The 13897-nt window shown below is 41.1% G+C and overlaps 1 protein-coding gene across 16 annotated transcripts in view; it reads left to right on the top strand.

The window, feature by feature from the left end:
- PHF21A (PHD finger protein 21A) overlaps window positions 1–13897 on the top strand; it is a 133471-nt gene that overhangs the window by 23136 nt on the left and 96438 nt on the right. For 11 of the 16 annotated variants that reach the window (XM_068945853.1, XM_068945861.1, XM_068945860.1 and 8 more), the window contains exon 2: window positions 9864–9904. The gene's annotated coding sequence lies outside the window, so the exon portion shown is untranslated. Of the gene's footprint in view, window positions 1–9173; window positions 9251–9863; window positions 9905–11871; window positions 11901–13897 lie in introns of those variants that run through there. The other 5 variants (XM_068945848.1, XM_068945859.1, XM_068945851.1 and 2 more) reach the window with 2 other exon arrangements.

Below are 13897 nucleotides of genomic sequence, written 5' to 3' on the forward strand. Positions count from 1 at the left end.
GAGCAAAACGCGCAGTTATGTTGAGTTCTGCTTACTACTTCTATCCCTCCTCCCATTTCCAAGAGCAGGATCTTTGCCCTCCCTTAACTGGTAAAGGTGTGTGTGCATTTAAACTTGTTTTATTATTTTTAAAATTGTATTCTGTGCCTTTAGCATTTTGGTCTTTAACTTTTTTCACTTGTTTGGCATTTCCCCCTGCTGGCAAATTGAGTTAATAGCACATAGTTCTGCTGTGGAAATGGAGGGCCGTACTTCTCCTGGAACGTCACTGTTTTATGCTTGGAGCATTGGTTGCTTTTCTCCCTTAGTCTGCCCAGGCAGGGGAACTGCATGTACCTTGAAGTTCTCTCCAAAAGTTGCTGTAGCATTTCCGATGATGGTCAAAGGTGCCTCCTGTTTTGCATTTCATGTCCAGAGTCTTCTCTATGGCAGTGCCCAGCTCTCCTGCTGCGCTGTTGAGCCACTTTCCAAAACTCTGGAGGCGTTTCTGCCTCACTAGCTGTCCAGGTCCCGCAAGCCAGTTCCTTCCAAGAGCAAGTGGATTGCTTGGAGGGAAAAAATAGTTTGGGTCTTGATATGATTTTTTTTCCTCATATTTTAAAGAGCAAACAAAAATCCAGAGATCCCTCCGTTCTTAGTGCAGTTGGAGGAAAAGTACTTCAATTGGTACTGGAGGGGAGTTTTCTTAATTTGTCTTGTTCTCTGCCTCTTCAGTGGTTAAGTTGTATTTCATGTGTGTGTTTAACTTATTTCAAACACTGTTCTTTCTAGAAAATAATCTTCTCTCCTCATCACAACTCCTTCCTCTCCATCTCCCTCCTTTCCCCAAATAATCCTCTGTCTCTGAAATATGAAAGAAAGGCAGAAGCTCCTCAGTTACTGGGTTGATGAATTTACAACACACTTTAAGAACAGTGCAGGTTAATGACCTGATTTTTGTAGGCGCGCGATAAAAAAGAGGCTCTAAATAACTTCCCTTTGAATACGCTAGGAATTTTGAAACAAAACAGTGGTCTAGTAGGGAGCTTTTTTCCCCCTCCACTTACCTTCCATCCTTTCCCTCCCAACTGTATGTATGCTTTTGTAGGTAACTTGTAAATAATAAAAAGTGGTTCCAGTTCTAAGACCTGACTGTTTTTTTTTTTTCCCCTGTGTAAAAGAAGTTTAACTGAAACTTGCTGTTTTCCTAAACAAAGACCTGCAAGTTCCCAGCAACTCTTAGGGAATGTTGCAGAACGCAGCAAAGCTTTTTAAAGATGGCCCCCAAACCCTGCCTTCCTGCTGTGTCTTTACATCATGTAATTCATGTTTCCAAAAAAAATCCTCTAGCTACCAGCTTCAAATACAAAAAAAAAAAAAAACCCACCCCTTTGCTGTTGTGCTGTTAGTAAAGCGTAAAGGTACAGTCCTCGTTACGGCTAGCGTTTCCGTACAAGGTATGCACAGATAAACAGCGCCTTCTCGCTAACGGTTTGGCTCTCTAGGATAAAAGTTCAGATCACCCAGCTTTTTACACCAACAGGAATTTAGTCGTGTTGCACAGGTGATGGTTCTGTGTTTATCCAAAACCCACGGATGACAGCCCGGAGAGCGCTTGTCAGCGTCCCTCTGGCCGAGGCGCGTTTCAGAGGTGGGGGTGGCGGGCAGGGGGCTGCGTGTGTTTTGGGGAACATGTGCTGTGCATCCCAGAGGCTCCCTGCCGCCTTCGTGCCCCTGCTCCCAGGCCCGGTGCGCGCCCTGCGCCCGTACTCTGTGTATGGGAGACCTGTGGACGGGCCACCCTTTAGTATAGCTTTAAAAAGAACAACGGGCAGAAAGCCAGGAGAGTAGTGAAGGGGGAAAAACAATGTTCAGACTCTTCATGAGCCTTTGTTTAAAATGGTGACTCTTTTGCTTTACTTGCAGAGTTGCTCTTTTTAAGAAATGATGTTTAAAATGACAGCGACTTACTTTTCTCACACGTATACCTTCTCCCTCTTTCCCTAGAGGCAAAAAAACCAGTAAGAGGATAAGTTTTATTAAAGACGGCTTAAGTGGTCAGTCCTTGATGAGTTACAGAAATGAAGCTAACTTTTTTTCCCCTTTCAAATATAAATGGCTTTAGCACATGCTCTTCTGATTTGAGAAGTATACCGCCTGTTCTGGCGGGGGTGTGCGCGCGCACGCGTGTTTGAACAGTGCAAAGCCCCGAAGCTCATAAACCCCTGCAGGTGAGAGAGAGAATCCTGAGACTTTAACACCACGTTCATGCTAGTTATCCCCCAGGCCCAATGGGATTGGGCGCTGTGGTGCCTCGCGAGCCGCTGAGTGTGGTTTCTGCCCCTCCTCTTCTCCCCCCCCCCCCCCCCCCCCCCCCCCCCAGCAGAAAGACTTAAATTCGGCAAGACTGACTCGTAACACTCTGGTAGAGTGGCAGCTGTAGAAAAGTCGCGCTAAGACTGTAATCCTTACCTGCTTGAATGTGGTTTTTATTGATTTATACATATGTATTTGCATAAGACTGTGAAGTGGTTTTTTTCCCTATTCAATGGGGATGGCTTTTCTAGCTGTAATGAGTCTTGTAGCTCTGTGTCTATGTTTTACATATAGTATTGCTTATGCAAAAGTGACGATGGTGTCGTGTGCTTCCATTTAAGGCATAGTTTGACAGTTTTCTAAACTATTTTAGAGACGGCGAGCCAACCTGTCCCAAGTGAAGTCGGTTTCTGGTGTCCTAAACTGCAAATTGCATCTGTTTCGTGGGCGACTTTAGGAGCAGTAGGAACCCAGGAGGTAGAACAGGCCCTTGTGGTTTGTGACTTCGGTAGGTCAGTGCCTGCGTGCGCCTGGGGAAAAGCAGTTTCTTAACCCACTTAGTGGGAATTACCTACCCGTCCTGGGCGAGGCGGGGGAAAGGGCGAGGATAAGAAGGGATGGTGCCGAGGGGGAGGAGGGAGGCACGGCGCCGGCTCGGCTGGGTTATCCCAGGCAGTCCTGTCCCTCCTGGCGCGGAGGCCGGGGCCAGCCGCTCTTGCAGGCAGCGCGACTCCCTGCGACTGCTCCCAGCTCCAGCACAAAGCGAGACCAGATCCCTTGCACTGGCACGCATGAGACTTGTTTTTAATCCCGGAAGCGACAGCACCAGTGGTAGTAACGTGGTCGTGGAAATGTGAGCCTTATAATAATGTATTTTGAAGAAGCTTGTATGTCCCCTCTCTGGGCTGTTTGGTGTTTCTCTTCCTTGACACTGTAGAAATTTGATCTTGTTAAGGAATATAAATTGTTTCTATTTTTGACTGGTAAATCACATTAAAGTAACTTTTATAACGACTTGTTTTCCTAGAAGATGCTGCTGAAGTGTCCTGTATATACAGGATGCCTTCCAAATATAGGAAGGATAGCTGTTGCTTTGAGAAGTTTGCATCTGAACACAGACTGTCAATCCATTGTGTGTATGTCGTTTCTTGGGGGTTTTGTGTGTGTGTGTGTTTTAAGGCAAATTAACCGGCCTTTAATATTGTAAAACAATGCTTTGAAATGTGAGAGAATGTCAGCCTCACGACTGCCTCTGCACAATTAGTCCTTCTCTGTCTGCGTCCATCCTGGGGACTAAACAAGACAGAGGTCCTAGTAGCAAAAAATAAAAATCAGTTAACATTATAAAGTGCCTGATAAAAAAGTTACATGGCCTAGCAGTAAACCTGATGCTCTTTATTTGCAACGTATCTTGTATGTTAAAATAGTATTTTTATATGGAAGAAAAACCATCAACTCCCAATAACTCCATGTATACTACAAAAAGTGCACAGTATATAATCTATTCAGGTAATTTACTGTAGCTGGGACAGCTGCACGGTGGCGACGTCAATAGTTAACTAGTACTACTAAGTCCCTGCGTGCCTGGATTCATCCGAACACCTGGGACGGAGAGCACTGCCCCTGTTCCCCAGTGCTAAGGAACTAGCATCCCCCTACAGTTTTCTCGTATTCTCTGCTAAAATCATACAATAAATTGTATGAACAGACGAAAGCCATTGCTGGGGAGGAACCTGGCCGTTTGTTCACTGAATCGTGTGACTCTTAACTGTAGAAAACTCGAGTCAGATGTAAATCAAGTAAAAGCGAATTGTGTCTGTAGCGCAGATGGGCACCTATGCGTTATGTGCGGTCAAGCCTCTGTGAGTACCAGCTTCCAGAGCTGGGAAGCATGGTGACTAGAAACTGGGCTAAACATGACTCTTTATTTCCCACGTCTTTTTCCAAGCAAGTCTCTTCGTTACAGTAGCATGAATCGTATTGTATAACATAAAGGTGACAATTAGTATCTGACTGAAGTAACTGAACGCTTTAGAATACAGCTACTTAGCATTTAGATGGTCTCTTAAATCTTCAAGTGCCGTACACTAAAAGTGTAACCATATGACTTTCTTTTGACATCCTCTGGGGCTACCGCGTCTTAAACAGAGTTGTGTTTGAGGTCTTTGTTTTCATAACATGAAGTGAGTAACTTTCCTCCTTATTTACAAACATTGACAAAAAGTTTACAGTTGATTTGCAGAATGTAGAATGCGATCCTTTTGGTAATGATGGTGTATTTTTTTTTTCTTTATGTATGTTGTCTAGAAGCACTGAAAAAAAAAAAAGTGTGTGTGTATCAAAGTTTGTTTGTTCAGATATGTCATACATTTTCTGGAAGTCCTACCAGAGTGAAAGAAAGCAGTAGAATTATTGTGTAGGAAACAGAGTTGAGAAGTTGTTGTTGTTGTCTTTTTGTTAAATTAGACTACAGAATCACGGAATGACTTAGGTTAGAAGGAAGCATTAAGGTCATCGTGTGCAACCCCACTGTTCAGAGCAGGGCCAACTTTAAAGTTAGATTAAGTTGCTCAGGGTCAGATCCAGTCAAGTGCTGAGAATCCAGTCGACTATTTAAAAATGTGACTTCCTATTTTTATTAAGCTATTCAGACCAGTAAGGTGAAGTTTAACTAAAAAAAACACCAAAACTTAGGTTAATAATTTTACTAACATCAAGTCCTCAGCAATTCATCTTATTCAAAAGCTGTATTTTTAAAACTTTGATATTTAATATAATAATTTAAAATGCTTTTTGTTTTCAGCTTGTAGTGAATATATTTGAGCATTGCTCAACCTTCTCCTCTGATCATGTGGTTGAATATGTATGCTTTAGGAGGAAGGGAATGTTCTTAATAGAAAGCAGGGGTGGATACAGAAGTATGATTCCTAGGGCTGGGGTTTTAAAATTCCCAAATAATGCAGAATTTACCGTTATAAACCTAGTTGGCCATCCAGACTTATACTGAAGAGAGCTTACAGCCCATGTTACTAGGACCTTCAAAGGAAACCTCAGCAAATTGAATAGCAGAGATCTCATGGTGCATTTCTACTTGCTCAAGTTTTCTGTTAAGAAAGCAAACACTGCAAAATGCTCAACTTTTCAGACCTTCTTTGTTAATAGGAGTGATTTTGAGCCATCTATTTAATTTTATATTTCCAGTGTGTATTGCAGAGTGTGTGTATGAGTGAGAGAGTGAATAAGTTTGTATATGCGCTCTTGGTGTGAACAAGGAATAATCACGTTTCATCTTTAGGAGCAGAACGTCTCTATCACATACCTTTCCCGTTAGTACTACTCTGGGTTGGTTCCCAGTAGCCTCAAATGCGTAGAGCGTTGTCGAGCCACAAAGCTACAAATTTAATTGGTCGTAAACTATTTTCTGGCGAGTTTTCGATTTGGGATTTTGACTTGGCAAGCTCCACTAATTCATTATGGCCTTATGAAATATAGTTGAGGTAAATCCTATAGACTGATAATTCTTTAATTTCAAAGCCGTGATTGCTAGGAACAATATCTGTGCAAGCAGCACTTGAAGTCAAGATGCTCCTCCTGTTGCCAACACGGCTGCAGGTTAAGCAGCAACATCGGAGACATTAAACTCTGTGTTGCCACATGAAACTATTAGCCATGGAAACTGCCTTCTGAGGGCTTGAATCTCTTTTACTCTTGCATTGATGATGGTCACTGTGTGAAGGACTTCTGGAGTCATATAGCAAACTTCAGCATATGCAAACCTGCTATTCGTTGATCAAAATTAAAGGTCATGTCCAATGCTTACTATTACCAGAGGAGGTTGTGGCTTCAGGATAAATAATGATGCCGTATAGAGAATATTGGTCTTGACCATGTTTTCATCTCCACTTGCTCTCACTTTTGACTAGACAAATGTAATAACAACACTTTTTCAGGATCCTGATCTCTTGCATCTGCTGCCTTTTAAAAATTACCAAACTTCTTTTTTTAGGTTGGCTGTGTCACACCAGTGAATGTGAGAAATTGTTTGTTTGGTATTGCAACCAATCTGTGCATCTTTTTTCCTGTTCTCCCTTTAAAAATGGTTAAGTTGGCATGGAAGGTATGGTTGTGTTTCTGTTTTGGGGCAACAGAAGTTCAACTTGCGTGCAGAGGAAGAGATTTTTGTTCTACTTATAACCTCGTATCAGAAATAAAGGGGATGCATCCTGCTTCAAATTTGAGAGAACTTGCTGTCTCTCAAATTCAGCAAGTATGCAGTTCATCCAGAAGAAACAATCACCTCTATGTTCAGGTATCCCGTGAATATAGAACAATTTTTAATTTGCATGCTCCACTGACACTTTGTCTCCCCAGGAATGGGCAAGCTGGGAGTCAGGCAGCTGTCCTATCTTCTGCCCTTTCGTTGGACTGCTACAACAGCCTAAGTAGCAACTATCTACCCTTCCCCTTTTGGGAGGGCCAGAGCTAGGAATCTTCTGGACATGACTGAGAGACATGGCACTGCTGGAGAGAGTCCAGTGGAGGGCTACAGAGATGATTAGGGGACTGGAGCATCTCTCCTATGAAGAAAGGCTGAGAGAGCTGGGCCTGTTTAGCCTGGAGAAGAGAAGACTGAGAGGGGATCTCATCAACGTATACAAACATCTAAAGGGAGGGTGTCAAGAGGCTGGGGCCAGACTCTTCTCCGTGGCACCCAGCGACAGGACGAGAGGCAACAGGCACAAATTGAAACACAGGCAGCTCTATCTGAACATGAGGAAAAACCTCTTTCCTGTGAGGGTGACAGAGCACTGGGATAGGATGCCCAGAGAGGTGGTGGAGTCTCCTTCGCTGGAGATATTCAAAACCCTCCTGGACGTGATCCTGGGCAACGTGCTCTAGATGACCCTGCTTAAGCAGGGGGGTTGGACTAGATGATCTCCAGAGGTCCCTTTCAACCTCAACCATTCTGTGATTCTGTGATCTCTTGATCAAGAGAACTGTTGTATACATATGTTTTGATCTTTTTCATGTTTCTGTGGTACTAAGATGGAACAGAAATTAATCAGAATCTTCTAGGCCAGCTAGTCCTCTGCATAGAAGCTGATGCAGGCTTAACCGCGGTTGACAATCAGGTTACTGTAAGGGTAAGCCTATGCAATGCTATAAAAATATTAAAACGTATCGAAAATTATGTCCGTTTAAGATGCTTGGAATTATCACACTTGGATGTTTGTTCTTCATTTCTCTGTCTCAATTTGCTATCTAAGCAAACTTGCCTGTATCAGGTACAAGTTTTTCTGTGGCTCTCATTAGTCTGTTTCTTATGAGGAAGCCAATTCTTTATTTGCTGTAAAGCTTAGATGTTGAATAGAAAGAAGGCATGAGGCTGCAAACCGAAAACTCGGAATGAAAAGTAATTGTTTGACAGATACTTCATTCTTTATCCTCTCTGCTAAATGAGGCAGAGTTGCCAGGAACAATACTGTGCTTGCATGAGGGCAGAACTGAGGTACTTTGTATTTCCAAAGGCTTTACTTTCTAACGTTAACCTGCTCTCAAGACTTAAAAAGAGCTGGAGTAAATTATATACAGAAGAGGATGCAAATGTATTTCCATTCCCTGTCTAGGTCCCCTTTAAGAGACTCCTCCAAGGCAACACAGCAAATCACTCAGTCACGATTAGACTCCTGGAGTTGCTAACTCTGCCTTTGGGAGCCCCTGGCTCCTCTGCCTGGGGTTGCAACCCTTCAGAGTGGTTCCAAGCACTCCAAGGTTTGTAACCATGCAGCTTTTAGTTTTGTTAGCTGAGGTTCAGTCTTGATGAACCTAGGGCCCTGTTACGGAGGGGTATCACTACATAGAGCCGGGGGAAAAAGAGGAAAGAAGGAACAGTTAATCATGCTATTACTTTTAAGAGTGACAGTATTCTGTTCGGATTGTTATGCGTGTACTTGTGTGGCAAACAAACTGATGCTTTCCTTTTTTTTTTTTTTCTGAATAAAAGTCATGCTCTTTTATTCTAAGACTGTATTTATAGATGTGTAGTACTGGATCCTTTTGTTTAGCTTTTATTGCTGTAGATGACTGACTAAAAAAATTTTTTTATAGCATTGAAGTGTAGTTGTGACTTAATGCCTATTGAGGAGGGAGAGTTAGTGCTTGTAGTGATTAAAGACCTTTCTGTATGGATTTTTCAGGTCAAGGAAATACTGATTGATAGTGGAAGATGGAGGTAACAAGTAAGGTGTTAGGATCAAAGAAGAAACACCTAGAATTTGCCAATTAAGGCAGTCTTTTCAATGGCTATCACCAGTGAGGATATTTCAAGTACTGTGGCATCCAGAGCAAGTGCACTTAACTTGAGTATATCCTCAAAACGGTCTATCCTCCACTCTTCGTATCCTACTGTGTTGGTAGTTGGACATTATTTAAATAAACCTGAAAAAGTGTTTCAGAATTAATTTAACAACTTCACTCCTATAATATTTTGATGTTACAAATGCACAATAAAATCGGGCACTAGGGGAGAGGGACAACACACATAGTCACTGCCAACAGTAGGCTTCCCATTTTCTGTTCTAGGTGTTCATCAGCACCCTGCTTCTGCTGGTTAGCAAACGTGAACTCCATCGTTTTCAGCAGTCTCCACTGATTATGAGGCGTTACGTGGGTTGCTGCTGCTGTGTCTGTGTTACACTGGGACTTAAACTTCAGCTGCAATGGCTTGTGTGGATAGAAATGTATCTGCAAAAATCTTGTTGGCTGTGGAATCAAACCTTAAAACAGACTAATATTCCAGTATTCTACAAGAAAATTGGAGTATTTTAGAAATTTTTTCCTTTTTTAGCTTCAGGCAAAATAATTGAGCAAATGAATTGCCATTTATATTTTAGCTATCTTTTTTTAGGGCTCTGACTCACGATTTCATATGATTCATACGAGGATGATTTAAGAGGTACCACCTTTCTCCTCTGCTAAATGTTCTACTTCCTGTGACACAGGCAGCATAGTGGGCAGTGTACCTTCTTAGCCTCCACAGTTCATGACCTAGCATATTAGTTTAAACTACCATTGATTTCAGTTTACATTAGTACTCTGGGATTTGAACTCCAGTGGCTGTGCTGACACAGCACATGCTCTACCATCTTTGCTGCGTTGGTGCAACCTCTAGCAGAGGAGGTGGGCATATGGCTGGGGTGGGTACCTCTGTCATATTTAGCTGTGACAACTGATGGCTTGTGATTTAAATCTTAATAAATACGATGGAGATGAGGTATTTTCCTGAGGGCTGGGGGACAGAGGCCTTGCACAGAACTAGAAAAGCTTATACCTGTGATCTCTTCTTTCCCTAGTGACAGTGATAGTTAGTATTTTAATCCAGATTAGAGGGGGAGGTCTCCTTGGCTTTCCCTGCCATGTCAGATGGATTTTCTTTTTTGTTTCTATGTTCAAAAAGCAAACAAAACCCCCCCAAACTTTCCAAATCTGAATATTCTTTTTCTTGTTTCAAACTGTATTTAAGCTGTTTTTCATTATTTTTTGTTTTGTTTTTGTTTCTCCTTTTGTAGGAGGGGGTAGAGAGCTGAAGGAGAAAACTTTCTCGCAACTGGTAAGTACTACTTGCCGGGCAAAGATCTTTTACCTAGGAATAAATGGTACTTAGGGTTAGCATCCGTTCCTGGAAAAGTTTGATGTTTACTGAAACTGAACTCCTATCAATTTTAATATTCAGAAATTAAATCTTAAAAAGTAAGTGTTGCTGGTGGAAGCATAAATCCTATAAACAAAATCACTAAGTTTATGAGATTTGGGCTTCAGGATCTGTAATTTCAGAAAACTTTATATTTAATCTAGTTAATAGGGTTTTTTTCTTATGTAATATGAAAACAGATTTATTTGCAGGGATTTTAGGTGTTAAATTTGAAGTTATTCAGAGTCCTTGCATACGCACAGAAGACATCTATAGTTTTCTACAGGTCCTACCTACGTTGTTACGTAGATACCTTAAACCACCAGTTTCTAGGTGTAGTTTCCCATATAGCCATAGGTTAAGTAGCTTTATATTTTAGACTTTATGACATGGACTTTTTTTCTATAGGTGTAATAGAGGTGCTAATGTACTTGTGTGATTATTGTTATAGAGTATATATAATATAAACATTCAGAGACAAATGAAATATTAAAAACATATGCACTTAACTGAGGTACATTGAGATAATTAACTGAATATGAAATTTTAAGTCTTGAAGCAACTTCATAAGAAGTAAAACTACATAAGAAATAAGCAAATACATTAGAACATTTAGCATACATGCTAAATAAGAAATACATACAGGAATAAATATGGCAGATATGTGCTGGCAAGAAATTGAATGGAGGACTGCTGCTTCCAAAAGTTGAAATCTGTCCAGTAAACAGCAAACTTTACTTCCTGCTGTCAATATTCTTCCTGTTTGAGGCTTGGAAGTATGTGTGGATGCGCAAAAGATGCATGTACTCCACAATCCCCTGCTTTCCTTTTGGAAGTCATCAATTTGAGCATTGAATGAGGCATTTATGCTTTTTTTTTTTTTTTTCTTTTAAAATCTAATGGGATGAAGGCTGTTTAGAAAGAGACTAGCCCAGCCATGGAATTTCAAATCAGCTACAAGCTTTTTAATTAAAATACTTCTGCTACCCTAGGAGTTGAGTAAAAAACACTATGTTTTTTTTATTAATTTGTAGATAGTTTTATACATATTAGGAAGTGATATTGTAGAGAGCTTATAATGCCACAGGACTTAAACGTTTGCATCTCTCCTCAAAGTTCAGTCTAAAAGAAATAAAAGCTCAAGAATATTGGAGATTTTTACACTTGCAAAATGTGTGTGGCCGCTTATCAGGCAACCTCAAAATCTGTTGGGTAGTTTTGTACGTGCTTTCAAAGGAAATACTATTAATATTCAACCAGCTGCCCTCATAGGTGTTTCTAGACATTATTCTGCCCAGGAGAAAATAATACAGTTTTTGGTTTGTTGAATGTAAAGAATGGTCACTCCCCGCCCCCCGAGAATTAGAATCAGGTACATATTTAAGGTAGTTAAGGGGAATTTTGGACAGGGATAACTACTGATAAGTTATTCCTGCTTGGGGAGGTAAACTGCAAGTGCATGTGCTCGATTTCTAGTTAGTAACTTTGTCTTATACTAAGCTTTTTCCTCAGTAGATATGGTAAGCTTTGACAGTCTCTTCTCTGTCTCACTTTGTCCATCCCCCAAATCATGCTGACAGTGCGAAACCTTAGTTAAGGATGCGGCCTTTTCAGGTCTGTTGTCATCTTGCCCAGTGATCATTAAGAACTCTGCTTTAAAAAACTCCTTTGCTGGTAGCTTTCTAATATTCTCTTTTGGAGTAGTCATCACAAGCTTGTAAGGTAAAATATTATACAGAGCATTTGTCCTTTTAATCCCCGTGCCCCCAAATATGCACGCACACTGTCTGTCTGGGTTTTTGCATCAGTAAAAGGTGGGCAAATAGCGGTCTAGGAAGGCTTTGTGCTCTTGCCCTCCAGTCCTCCAACCTTTTTTCTCCTTTCAGTTCCAGAGTGCTACAGTTGAATGACAAATGTATGTATCTTACACTTGGAAGCCGGCAACTTGGCCAAATTTTAGAAGGAAAGTCTGGTTTGATGTGTTCTCCCAGCCTCACTGATGATTTGGGTGCTTAGAGCACTTCAGAAACGCCTAACAGATCATTTCTTCATCATCCTGTGCCTGTTTCCTCATCTTTGAAGTGGTGGTGAAATGTGCCTCGGCTTGGATGCCGTGCCCAATATGGCATAATTTACCACAGAACTGGTCATTGCTAATCCCAGTTCTGCTTCACGGAGGAGAAGGGTGGTGCTGGTGGCTGCCAAGTGCAGCAGCTGGGAGGGGAGGGAAGGGGACTCCGCAAGAGCGTTCCTCGCTGCGCCATCCGGTCCTTCTAGCACGGCTCCATGGAGTTTCTGTTCCTTGCATCTGAACCGCTTAGTTTTTGAGGAGGGGAGATTGTTTTCTTGTGTTTAAAATGAGCTTCAGTGTAACTTTGCCAGCAGAAGGTAATTGGAAGTAAATGATATTGCAAAAGGAGTTCCCTTGAGACCATAATGGGGGAGGGCAAATAAAAAGCAAGAGTTGAGAGCTAGCAAACCTGCAAAAAGAAGAGTGGTCAAAAGTTTCTGTTAAACTCTTGCCTTTTCTAGGAGGCTTCAATATTATGGGTTGAAATCAATTTTTCAGGATATCATAGTATGACATCTATCTCCAATTTATATGGGATCTATTTACAAATCTTTGCAGTTAAGGAATCTTGATCTATGAATTTTCTAAAATTATAGTGGAAGAAACATCTCAAATTGTAACAAATATTTTTGGGGTGGAACTAGTGAATGATGGGTCTGTTACAAGAGTAGCTTTGGTTTTTGACTTGCTTGTCACAATGTATATTCTCCAGTAAGGCAGTGAATTATTCTTGTTCCTGTCCATAACTGCGTTAACGTGGCTCAGATTTTTTAGACTGAACTATCAGTTGCTGCTGCAAAGCACGATCATGTTTTTCTTAAACCTTCTTAAAATTAGTTTTGAAAGGTCTTTTTAGCTGTTAAAGGCATCAGTCAAAGTTAGATTAGTTTTTATGAACCTTCAGTGCTTCCAATTTTTGTCTCTCAAACTAAGTTCTGCATTAATAGTAGTTGCTAAATCTTTTTCTTCCCAGAAGTTCCGTATCTCTTTTTCACATTAACTCGTATTGGCTTTGCAGTCCTATGTATTAAAAACATGTTTGTTGTTGACTCATGTCGTTGACATGTTGTTGACATGTGCGACGTTTGTCGCATTTGACGTAAATGTTTTTCTCCTGTTTTGAACTTTAAAGTTAATTTGTAGTCATAGAATGATACTAGCTATTCATTTGCTATCCCATTCATTGCCTATGCATTGAGAGAGAAACTATGGCCATATTTGCCTGTATTTTTACCCCCCAGTTGACTTTGGGGGGTAAAAAGCTCTTACCCCCAGAGCTTATGAAAGACTCTTTGCCTCTGTAAAGACTCTGGTCTTCAGCAGTCAGTCTCCCACTAGGTTCTTTAAAGAATAGTTTCTTCTGAAGCTGCGGTGACAGGGACTTGATGCAGACTGGAGTTCCTCCTGTCTGTGAGTGGAAGTAATAATCCAGGGTTCTGCTTTCTCATTAAGGTCTGTGGTAACAGAACAGGGAACTATATGTAATTTCCAGGTATCCCTTGATAGAAATTACGGTTTTAGAGAGCAGTGCTGCAAAGGCAGCTATTCTCTAGCTCTTCTGTGTTGCATGCGGGAGAGACCCTTGGAGAAGGTCGTTCCATGTGTTGACTGAAAAGTCTGATCAGGCCTTTGTTGTTTAAATATGGAACTTGAAGCTAACAGCAGGCAACACTGAAAAAGAATGAATTGAAATATAATGCTTTCTAAAAATTCTTTAAACTCTTTTCTTTTTGTAACTTGCTTCTGCTTGGAGAGAGAAGCAAGACTGAAAACTGTGAAACTTGTGTTATTTTCACAAGTCCATAGACTTGTCCAACGCTTCAGTTCGCCATAGTGGGATG

The sequence above is a fragment of the Struthio camelus genome, chromosome 5 (assembly GCF_040807025.1).
Source record: "Struthio camelus isolate bStrCam1 chromosome 5, bStrCam1.hap1, whole genome shotgun sequence".
Classification (NCBI taxonomy): Eukaryota; Metazoa; Chordata; class Aves; order Struthioniformes; family Struthionidae; genus Struthio; species Struthio camelus.